At 38.8% G+C, this 12,767-nt stretch overlaps 1 protein-coding gene and 1 long non-coding RNA gene across 11 annotated transcripts in view; one reads left to right on the top strand and one right to left on the bottom strand.

Annotated features, from left to right (window-relative positions):
* Window positions 1-12,767, top strand: part of sorcs2 (sortilin-related VPS10 domain containing receptor 2) — a 407,562-nt gene that overhangs the window by 290,854 nt on the left and 103,941 nt on the right. The window lies entirely within an intron of this gene.
* On the bottom strand, window positions 10,382-12,319 carry LOC309692644. Its single transcript, XR_014272385.1, has 3 exons — window positions 11,895-12,319; window positions 11,731-11,799; window positions 10,382-10,923 (listed from the first exon to the last, which is right to left on the bottom strand). It is a non-coding gene; the product is annotated as an uncharacterized lncRNA (long non-coding RNA).

Raw genomic sequence — 12,767 nt, 5'->3', positions numbered from 1 at the left:
GCAGTTGGAGTCTGTGTGATGGGAGGCATTGGAGATTAGCACAACAGTGACCTGATCAGCCTTTATGTTGGAAAGCACAAGAAAGGACAGATCCAGCCGGTTAGCAGCAACTGAAAGTAAAGTGTCCATTACTGAGGTGAGGGGGAAAAAGAACAATAAATAGAAAATTATACTATATGGCTGCAAATATATGTGGGTAGCCCACAAAGATAAAGTCTATGTTGCCAGGAAGCACTGGCGTACACATAGACTACCTTGAGTCCTTGTTGGTAGGTGTTTATGAATGGCTGTAATAACTTGGCTTCTGTAACAGTCTCCCAGGTTTTTAACTAACCATGCATTCAAGAGTGTTCAAAAGGGCCACACCTTACACACGTCTAAACCTGAACATAACTGTCATCCAGTTCTGAGGAAAGTTATTTAGGCCTTGGCAAACGTGTACTAAAATGATATTCAGAATATTCAGAAGTCATTGTTGTGTTACTTCATTTACCACTGTGTTGACTGTTATTCCACTCTGTGCTGTACATTGCCATGTTGTGATTTACTGACCCTGCTTTCACCAAGCTACACTTCTCTTGTGTGTCCAGCACCAGGAATATATGTATGCCAGTCAGAGTGATGCCCCCTGTCACTGGTGATAAGTGGTAATTGAATTTTGCCAGGCGAAGCTGTCAGGGCAGGTCTGGCAGACTAGTGTGTGTGTCGCGTGAGAGGGTCTTGGCAGCATAATGTTTTTAATTGTGTCGGTCAGGGCAGTGCAGAGGTCTGTCTGCTGTAACCTATCGGCTGTCTCTCGGTCTTTCGGCTTCCATTCATCTCCCTTCATCTTTGTAACTGAATCTTTTCTGCTTCTCTAGCATCAATCAAGCTAATTAGTAAATTAATCTTGAGGTCGGCATCAAAGTTCACTTGATTATAAAAAGAAGTGATCTGCCCACAGAGAGTGATCATTAAACTTTAGTTCTCCTGAGCACTGCTAGGGTTTATAGCTAGAGATTTACCAAGTGTGGCTAATAAGCGTGTTGTCGCAATTGCAAACATGCGCCAATTGGAGTGAAAATGTCTGTGGGTGATCTACTGACAATGTCCTAAATTATAAAAGATGCAAATAATTTATTACAGCAATGACCACAGAACAGGAATATCTACATGCTGAATTTAAAAAAATTGAAAGAAATTTATTGATTGCAACGTGTACATGCTTGGCCTTTGCACCCTCACCAAAAAGGCATAAATATTCTGTAGAGCTTGCATAACTTAACCACGTGTGGATTCCAGCTCACTGACGTCAGCATTCAAGAATACAATGAATCGAGAATCAAGTCTCAGGTAGTTACATCTCTTCTCTATGGTCTTTATAACAAGTTTTTCTTAATCTTCATATTACTACCTGATAGTCACTTTCCAAAGTTGTGCTGCTCTGTAATATTTTCTACTGCTGCCACCACAAGGTTGCAAGGTCAAGGCAACCCTTTCTGTTGTTTTCTCGGTGAGTGTCTCTAACCCTCTGTTCTGGACACAATCCTAAGTGTTTGTGGCAGTTCCAGGCAGTGATGGTTAGCCAGTTGACCTCAGTGGTGCAGCAGCTGACAAACTGGCCACTTTTAATGTCAATACCCAAAACTGACTTGGTAACCTTTCCCCCCCCTTCATACAGCTCTCTGTTATCACTCCAGTGTTTGCATTTAATGCACCTGGGGCATTTCTTGTTTTTTATGTGTCCCTCAGCAGCAATATAATCCTTAACCCCTCTTTGCAATAATGACTTAGTTCACACTGTTATTGTCATGATCCCTTGGATTCATTATGTTCTTATTTAATATATTTAAATTTGATTTTTAAATGTTTTTTCTCCATAGTTTATATATTTTAGGAATTGTATTTTTATTTTTTGTATTTATTTATGATTATCTTATTATTCGTGTTCCTTTGTTTCATGTTTAGTGCAGTGGCAAGTGGTTAGTTTTATGAAAAGGCAAGCAGAGAGTATTACCTAACCATTACTTAACCAAAATAAATTAAAGTAAAATAAAATACAGTCTTGGTAGCCGGGGGATTGGTCCGCCAGAGCCGCCGTCCGGCTTACAATGCACACCTCCTGCGAGTGGTGGGCCTGCAGGAAGATGGGTCCGTGTCCCTTTTTTGTGCTGTGCCCTGTTCCCTTGGACAAGCTGGAGGAGCAGGATGGGGAGAAGGAGGTCTGGGCTTTTACATTTTAACAAGATGAACTGGACCAGATTACATCTCTGCTGTGACTACTCCAACAGTCTATTGCTTCAACTATTTACTATAAGTTGACAATCATGAAGGGTGGAGGATTTTTTTTAGAACTGTTGCTTTAGCAGAAAGTTGAAATACATTTTTTTGGACTATTTTATTAGTTTTTGTACTTTACAAAATGACTGCTTAACCCTTTAACAATAATAATAATAACTATTTTTACTTAAAATCTTCAGGGAAAACACTAGTTAGTCTATCTCCAAAAGTTGATTCTGTTCATCTGGTCGTAGCGTTTTGTGGGAGAAACGTTTTGTCACTCATCCAAGTGACTTCTTCAGTCTCAGCTGACTGCAGGTTTCCCCAAATCTTATAAACAGTAAATTTGCATAATGACTGAAACCAGCCCTGGGCTGGGAGGTCAGTTCTTTATTCATAATTATGCAAATTCTCATGACCATTGATCAACAACCACTGACCAATACCCACTGATCAAAGATGACTGATCAATGGCCATGAGTACCATTCACAGAGAGTTGGGGAATGGCTGCAATCACAGCATTGTAAGACGGCGAAAGATGTACTCTTAGGCCCCCTCCTCGATTCAGAGATGGTCTTTCCCTTTTCGCGTAAATGGCCTCCTTGACTCCGCGCTCAAACCAGCGTTCCTCCCTGTCCAGGATGTGTACATCCTCATCATTGAAAGAGTGTCCACTGGCCTGTAGGTGTAAATAGACTGCAGAGTCCTGGCCCGACGAGGTGGCTCTTCTGTGTTGTGCCATCCGCTTTGCCAGAGGTTGTTTGGTTTCCCTGATGTATAAATCCTGGCAATACTCCGGGCACTTAACAGCGTACACTATGTTACTCTGTCATTGTGCAAATTTACTGTTTATAAGATTTGGGGAAACCTGCAGTCAGCTGAGACTGAAGAAGTCACTTGACTGAGTGAGTGACAAAACGTTTCTCCCACAAAACGCTACGTCCAGATGAACAGAATCAACTTTTTGGAGATTTACTTTCCTGGATGATTGAGAATGCATCAAGACTAGTTAGTCTACTTTTGTGCTTATATTTGACTTATGTTGTGTCATTGAATAGAATGCTGTGTCACAACTATTGTACTCTAATGCTGCTGCTGGCACCTTGTTTCAGTAGATGCACACTTCAAATTAGGTAGTGTGTGATCAATGACAGTAGCTTATTTCAAAAGCAAGTTGGAAAATTTAACACTGCTGCCTGGAAGCAAACATCAATAACATGCTGTTGAAATATATATATATATATGAGACAATTTTTCTTTAGAGAAAATGCAAAGTAGATGCATTTTAAGTTCATAAGGCAATGTTTTCACATTATCATTTTAATATTAGTAAATAAAGGGAGCAATTTCACAGTTTAACCTGGTGGAGATGTCCGGCTTTAAGTTGTCTCTCAGCTAAAGTCTTGAGTCTCCAGGACTTACATTAACACATCCTACAAAAATTACTACAGAAAACTGTTTTCAAAACTAACTTTTCAAGACGAACCAACTGAAACTGGAAATGAGATGCCCTCTTTCAATCTTGTCACAGGTCTTGCTGTGTTCGCAAATGATTGCAGTAATGAAAAATAGAGAGCAGAATTATTTCTTGTGGCTGCATTACTTTGTGATAGACATAGAAGCTTTTCATGCCACTTTTTGCCGAAAGTGTCCTGGGAGAGGCTCTAGTCTGAACCTTGAGCAGATTACAGCAGTTTTTTTTAGATTGTATTAATTGATCATAGAAAAACTGTTTTTATCAGTGTGGTTTTAAACAGAAATTCTAGAAAACATTCCACAATACTAGAAATAGGAAGCAAGAAAATGGTTAAATGACTGAGTTGATCATTTTCTATCTATAGCGGTGCCAAAGAGTCCAGTTTTCTTATATGGAAACAATCAAAACTGTTGAATGGCTTGATGGTTGAAAAGCAGCAAACAGTAATGTAATAGTTATAATCTGCTCCGAATGTTTTCAAAGTTTAAAACATGTATATTGTATTTCTGCGTGCAGTATGTATTCATATGATATTGTATTTTGAGCAGAGAAACAGCTAAATCTGACATTTTATTCGATGTACTCAAGGATTTAATTAAACCATATGGAAATGATTTATTCCGCATGCGAAAAGGATCGTTTTAGCCAGGTCTGCTTTGCCAAGTGCTTTGGCCGCTCTTTGTAATAGTTTCTAACAAAGCAGTGGCTCAGAAATTACTCAAAGTTCACTTCTTATGTACACCCTGGACAGGTCACCAGTCTGTCGCAGGGCTAACACACAGAGACAGACGACCATTCGCACTCACATTCAGTCCCGCATTCACACCTATGGACAATTTGGATTGATTAATTAACCTATCCCCACTAACTGCAAGTCTTTAGACTGTACGAGGAAGCCGGAGTACCCAGAGCATGCTGTGCAGCAACAGTGCTACCCACCGTGCCACCATGCTGCCATTCATTAATTCAATGCAAAAATAAAATTTGTGAATGGCACCAATTTATTGGGGCTCTTAACTGGAGTATCTATAGGAATGAGGGGCAGTGGCTGGCAGCATTGTGTAAAAACCTTACTCTCAATACCAAACAAACCAAAATGTCATCATGGAGGCACAGAGTTAGCCCAACCCCTCTCCACATCAACTTATGATGGAGTCATATCTCTGAGGGTCGTTGGTTAGCTAATACAACATCTGTGGTGGAAAAGGCTCAGCACCGCCTCCAATTCTTGATGGTTGTAAGGAAGAATAAGCTGGAAGAGAGGTTGCGGGTGACCTTTTTACCCCGTTACAGTTGAGAGTGTGCTGACATGTTTCATTCCATTGAAATTCAGAATACACTTTATTATTTTACTTTTTTATTCTATAAAATTCTATTATTATTGACATATAAGGCTCTACATGGACAGTTCCCTGCTTATATAGCAGAGCTTCTGAGACCTTATTCATGCAGTCTGTTTCTGATTTTCTAACCAGGGTCTCCTAACTGACTGTCGCTCTGATTTTAAAACTAGAGGTGATCGTGCTCGTGAGGCTGTAGCACCCTGTGGAACAGCCTTCCTCAATCAATCAGGTGATTCTGTTATTTTAAACAGTTTTAAACATCTGCTGAAAACTTATTTTAATAGGTTAGCTTTCCCTTAATCTTTCACCTTTATTTACTTTATTTTATTTTGCTTGTATGGCCAAAAATACCAATGACCATTCACTTGATTCATCTTCTGCTTTATATTATCCATCTCACGCCCACCCTCATGGCCAATTTAGAATCGCCAAATAACCTTTTGAAGTGAGAGGAAACCAAGGCAGCTGCAGAAAACCACACTACTGCACCTGTCCATAATTATCACTGAAAATGTTTTTCAGTTACTTCTGTTTGAAAAAGAAACATAACTCTAAGTTCTTTTGGTGAGATTCAGATGTTGCAGCCCTTCTATGTATCAGTTTACACAAGCAACCAGCATTCAGTTCACTTATTTTGTGTGACCATCTATGAGAACACACTCAGTCATAATTAAAGTGCTTAATTGGACTTTAATAATACAATACTACAATTGTATTGTTGTACAATAATACAATAATACTTCAACCTAACAAAACATAGACTTGTTTAGCATTTTATCATATTAAATGTAAACTTAGTTCAATTAACTTTGGCCATTTGAATCAGTTTTAATGATCAGTTATATTTTTTACATATTTGAGGTTGGATGTTTCCATATACTGACAATCACATATATCTCCTGCCTATAAATATTTTTCTCATTTTGAGGTCATTGTCTTCTATTTATTCCTGTGGCAATATAATATTATTTCCCTGTGTCAGACTAGAGTTGTCATGGAGATGAATACATTTAGTGCTATGAAAAAGTATTTTGCCCCTCTCCTGATATTTTTGTATTTTCTTGAGTAGTTGTCACACGTCTTTCAGATTATCGAACAAATGTTATCATTAGACAAAAATTAGTCAATACAAAATGCAGTTTTTAAATAATGATATCATTTATTATTCATTTGTTATTAATTTAAAAAAAAGATATCCAGACCTACCTGGCCCTATGTGAAAAAGTAATGTGGAACAAGTAGTTATTACATTTTGGGCTAAATCACATTAGGCCAATTCTTGTAAAATAGCTTCTAATATTACAAGTTGTTTGATGATATGAAATATTTAAAGTGTAACAAAAATGCAAAAAATAAAGAAATCAGGAAAATACTTTTGACAGGACTCTATGCGTGTGTAGGTGGTTGGCATCTGAATGGCAGTCATCAGTAACAGAAGTCTTTCAGGTGTGGAATACAGTGAAGACCTCTCTCTCTCTCTCACAGCTTCAGGCAGGAAGGAGTTTTTTCACTTTATGTAATTAAGTCTAGAATAATTGCTCAGAGGTTCCTCTCCTCCCTCTCACTCTCTTTTCTTCTTTTTACTTGACAGAGGAATGTAATTAAAAAAGGAGAGAGAGCTTTCCTGAGGTTTGATCATTGTCTCCAACTTCTAATGGAGAGCTTAGACCTGCTGTCTATCATCAACAGTGAGTCAGGGAGAAGAAGGCGATACGGGGAGAACACTAAAGGTACACGAATCCAAAAGTGAGGAGGAAAATTACATAGAAAGACAGGAAACAGCTGAGGTAAAAAGAGCATCATGCAGTCAGAGAAAATATAAAAAGAAGAGAAATGTAATGGCGCTGAGACAATGGTGTTTTCAAATCAGTTAAAATTTCTAACAATGAATGCCTTTTTAAGTTAGGCTTCTTTTTTCACTCTGATGTAGTCTGAAGTGAGTTTCTGAAGGAAAATGATAAATGTCAGAACTTGTTCTTTGATAACTGATTGATAAAGAATGAGTAAACCATTATAAAGCAATTAGTCATGTTTGAAATCCTTTATGAAGGGGGACTTTTTGCAAATTGAAGGAATAAATGTATCCATGCAGGTTATATAATATATATCCTCAACAATTCCCCTCAGTATCGCCGCCATCGGACAGAAGTGAGCTTCGCTGACTCATCAACTCATATCAGACTGCTTTCATTAAGTTGTACAGCTCACTCCAGAGTAAATACACATGGACACCAGCTGAGTTAAACAACAGGCTGACATCCTACACTCTTTACAGATGAAGGTCGCCAGAGTTGTTTGTAGTACAGCAGCCAGTGCTGCTAGGATTATGTCTTCAATTGTGAGAACTAAGAAAACAAAATTCATATGACTGGAATCTGCAATCTCCTGACATCTGTTGATGAGATTTTACACAGTCTACCTATAATTTGACCAAATGAAAATGTCTTGTATGTTGTCTACAAAACCTTGAATGATATTATATTGGTCTTGAGTGGGGATTTGAAGGATGTGAAACTACTGTTTCCATGCCCAACACTGAAGTTTCTCTCTTGCTTTAAGATTCAGTTGCTGGAGTCAGCCTATTTAAATGTTTTTTAGATAATATGTGTTCACTTCAGAGCTGTACAAAGATAAAGGCAAATATAGATCCTGCATTCTGAGACAATGATGGCTATGAGGGAGTAGGAGGCAGAATACTGAGTCTTTGCCTATTGTTTTGCCAAACTAATGATTCACACCTATTATGCATCTAATTTGTAGGTAAATTTTCAGACATATTCATACTAGCAAACATAGCTGGACTGGCCATCGGGCATACCGGGCAAGGTGATTTTTCGTTTTTATGGGCCGATGATTTTTTTTATTTATTTATTTTTATAACAGTATAAACAATGAAAGGTGGTGGATTGGCCTGATGCTGGCAGATGTGTAAAAATAACTCAGTTGTTTGGTGGCTATGGCGGCGCTGCCACAAGAGGCCAGGTGGATGAGGGAAAGGTGAGGCAGGAGGAGAGACCCGAGGCAGCCGCCAGTCCGAGTGTCAGGTGAGCTGAACTTCAGGTAAGAAGTTATGACCTGCAGTCTATCTGGGTCAGATATAAACCAAGTTTAGGTGGAGTTTATTTTCGTTGTGCTGACTTTTTGCCGTCAGTTACAATAACTCGTACTGCGTACTAGCTAGCATGACGGAGTCACGAGCAGTTGTCCAAGCATTTCACTACATATCGTACTGTGTATGACTGTGTACGTGACAAATAAAATTTGAATTTGAATTTGAGTTTCTACAGCTGGGTGGGTGCTATGTTACTGATAGTGAACTTTATTTTATTGATAAGGTTAGTTAGTAGAGTTGCCAACCGACCCCTAAAAAACGGAATCGTCCCGTATTCAGAGAAAATATTACGCGTTTCGTATTGAGGCTGAAAAGGAACGCAGTTTGTCCCGTGCTTCAGCTAGAATGGAAAAAGACACAAAGCTGGAGTTTTTCTCTGTCTTTACGTTGTCAGCTGTCTCTTCTTCTCTCAGTCAATCGTGAAACTGATCAATGATCAGCTGATCGGCTTTTCTCTCATGTTTGTTTATCCCACTTTGCGCCACAAAGAGGAAACCAGCGTTTGTCGTGCTAAACAACAGCAAAGACATACTTTTCTTTCTTATTCTCATTTAAAATATCTAGCTTTTATTAAATAATTATCTGAATCTTACAACCAAAGTTTTTATCTGATGTACAACGTATAGAAATCATACATATACCATCAAAACAGTGTACATCACTGTCACAACAGTGTTTGTTTTCATTCAAAGGCTTTATGATTTTTCCTATAATACCTGGTGGGCCGGTCTCTAGTCAAAGTTTTTTGTCCCAGTCCAGCCCTGCTAGCAAAAGCTGCTGTAGAACAGAAAAAAGAAAAAAAAATCACACAAAAAGGGAGAAGAGTATATCAAGGCCTATGTCAGTCCCAATCTCTGTGCTCTGGGAGGCTTCAAATGGAGGGAGAAGCTACAGGGCTGAATCTGGGACAGGCCCCACACGAAACAAACCCACATCATTCTGCACTGTATCTACCCGTGTCAATCTCAGAGTTACCACACACTTACTGGAATTGCCACTTTCTTTTTCGTTTTAATTGTGAAATATTATTTAATGACATGACAACAAGCAAGCAAAGCTGAGCAATTAAAAAAATGTATCTTTGACAGCCATTTCAAAAAATCTTTTTAAAATGGTTAGAGGTAGGATTACACCTGGTTCTGCATGAAAATTACATCTCACGTCATGTCAGTTTAAACTTTTGGTGTGCATTTCACACAGTTTGCACATAATTAAATAGACAGTATTATAAAGTATAAACAGTGGTTATTTAAGCCAGCAGTGAGTGGATCAAATGTTTTCTTAGGTGGGCACACTGATAAAGTACACATTGATCAAATCAAATAGAAACATAGTTTTAACTGTGTTAACATCCATGAATTATGGTATATATGACAGTAAGCTTGTCTCTAAAACTTCTTTTTTAAAAATATTTTTATATATTAATGCATGTCTGCATCAATGAATGAATAGAGAGAAATATACATAAATTATGAGCAAATGTGGGTTAAATGGAAAAGAACTGCTTCTTCTGCTTTTCTACTCTCCCGGAGCATTCAAAGTGCTGTATACAACATGCCTCATTCACACCCACTCATACAATGTACAGAAGGAACTGTACTTAAGTGCAATCTAAGCATTCACACACATTCACACTCCAGTGGATGCATCGGAGAGCAACTTGGGGTTAGTATCTTGCCCAAGAGTACTTGGCATGCAGACTGGGGAAGCCAAGGATCGAACCACCAACCTTCCAGTCGGTAGCTGATCTGCTCTACCACCTGAGCCACAGCCACCCCATAAGTAAAATCATAAATCAACTCCCCATAAGGAGTAAAATCAGTATTGACCTGCATCATGAATCTGACAGACTGGGAATCCACAGTGTTGGACAGCAGCTTCAGACGGTAGTCCTTGTTCTTGTCTGACCCACCAATACTGTGAGTTGGTGGGTCAGCACCCTAACTGGAACCTGCAGCAACAGGTTCAAGTGTCTGTATGCTGAACTCACAAGGACTAGCATTACAAACTGTAGCATGAGACAGTAGACTTTAAGTACATTTGCATGATGAGAAAATCAATTAATATAAATCTGATGTCTCTTTTACTAATTATCACCAGTGTTCAGGTCATCACTGGAAAGAAATTACTATAGTACACTTTACTTGTTCCACACACCAATGCACATCCCTGTGTAGCACTTACGTGGAGTTACATAAAGTACCAATGGATAATTACCAAAGTAATAAGCAATTTGGGCTAGTGTCAGAAGACTGAGAACGACTCTTAGAGCTCTGGTACACAAATGGCAGAGAAACCAGACAAACACAGTTATGTGGCTTTAAAAGTACTTTAGTGATGTTAAGCCTTGTAAAAGAAATTTGTAAACAACACAGTATTACAACAGGTTTTAACAGAATGTCAAGTATAAAAATTTCCCCCAAAGTAGCAAAAAAAAATAGAATTAAATAAAATTGTGCACAAGTAAAAGAATTAGTCTTTTTTAAGTCCAAATGGTACCGGTGGGGCCCATAGAATTCATCTGACAAGGAGTGTGTGTGTGATTGTCTGTCCTACCGTACTACTTGTACAGTAGAGGATTGTAGTCCATCAATGTGCAAATGAGTGTGCGTGTACATGTATATCGTCTCCTAGGATCTTGGGTTGGCTCGCCATCCAGTGAACACTGGAACACTCTGGGTTCTGGAATCGCTGACCTGGTCTTTGGATTCGTCCCATATAAAAACCTGACCTATAAACAATGGCCAAATATATGTCACATGCCCTTTAAGGATAACTCTCACAAATTAAACTAAAGTAGTGTCACAGTGCAGTAACTACTATTCAGATCAGCTATCATCAATTCAATCATCATCAGTTCAGTCATGTTGTACAACATTAAAATATCAAGTTTCAAAGGTCAAAGTAGCAATATCCAAAATTTCACAGTATCAAGGTTCAATTATTTGTAACCTGCAGTAACATTAAAGATTATCTACAAGGTTTTAAACATTCAGGAATTATAGTCACCATATAATTCACTTTCATTGTAAACATTAATTACATCGATCAAAATAAACTCACTGTACATATATATCTAATCACAAATAAATAAGTATATTACCCCTTTTAAGAAATGGAATAATATGCAAATGCTTATCAGAAATTGAACAAAGTGCAAATAATCAATTTCAATAACACGTAAACACAAGGACTCAGTCCACAAATAGGAGTATTAAAATAGACGTGCTTAATCCCGCTTGTACCATAGGCCTACTAGTACAAGTGGAAATACACTAAAAATTACCTCCAAGTGTTCAATACTGAGTATTGTAAAACAACCGATTGACATCAAAATTTAAACAGGAAGCAGGATAAAGTCTGCTTACAATTATCTCTCATAAAGTTATTTTTAGCTGCTTTAACCATTTACAACTTTTCACATGTTAATGACTTAGTTAATGCTCTAACTAGCATAACAACAGTGCGTTTCAGAGACATCGAACAACTGTACCCACACTCCGCACATCACGTGTCTGATTAGCCACATTTAGCTTACCGCCGTCGAGTGGATGCTCAGCATTTACATGGAGCCACAGCTCAGTAAACCCTCCGGTTTCGCTCTGCCCTTGACAACAACAAGTGCAAATACATAATTTGTGAAAAATATCAGTTTAGATGGTATTTCTTTTAACTCGTTAGAGGTTAATTTCTCCAGCTTACCGATAACAAAAGTTTTAGTCCGTCTGCTCTGTTCGGCTGTAGAAGCAAGAGACTGAAAACTTGGGAGCTGGTACTAAGGAGGGACAAGAGCTGCCTAGAGCTTCACCGATTGGCTGACATGTGAGGAGTGGAGTAAAACAATAGGCTCTCATCAGAGCTCATCAACCCTCTGAGAAACTTAACCCTTGTTTGACCAGAGCATATCATATATAATCTGCATCCCTTCTATGTTTAAATAATTATTTTGATCTCATTTCACTTTCATTAACCGGGACAGTAAGAACAGAACAATGAACATTAAATGTTTTAATTTTTCTTCTCTTTCTGTTTGAGATGATTTTAGGAACTGGGTTACACCCTCCCCTCTTGAATTCATGCAAGTCCCTTTGCATGTCTACTGTGAACTGCATCATCTAAGAACAATAATTCAGCTTCGCCCCAGTGTCCTGGAGGTGTACAGGTCAATAACAATAATTCAGCTTGTTGAGGGAGAGCAGTGATTGCTCAGCACTGCTCTCCCTCTCTGGAATATCTTTTCATTCACTGCAAACCGTTTTATTCTCCGCGGGAGTTTGCTTCATTCATCCTGGCCGCTGTTTACATCCCGCCAGACGCGGATGCGCGAGCAGCTCAGTGCGCACTCGCGGAGCAGATTCTCCACACGGAGCGGACATTCCCGGACTCTCTCATCATTGCTCTTGGGGACTTTAACAAAGCCAATCTGAGCCATGAGCTTCCGAAATACAAACAGTATATTAAATGCCCGACCAGAGAGGAGAGGACATTGGATCACTGCTACAGCACGATCAGCGGGGCCTATCGCGCGGTGCCGCGCGCTTCACTCGGACTTTCTGATCACGTCATGATCCACCT

Source organism: Aulonocara stuartgranti (assembly GCF_965226115.1).
Source record: "Aulonocara stuartgranti genome assembly, chromosome: 3".
In the NCBI taxonomy this organism is placed as follows: domain Eukaryota; kingdom Metazoa; phylum Chordata; class Actinopteri; order Cichliformes; family Cichlidae; genus Aulonocara; species Aulonocara stuartgranti.
This window is presented reverse-complemented; position numbering and strand designations above follow the sequence as displayed.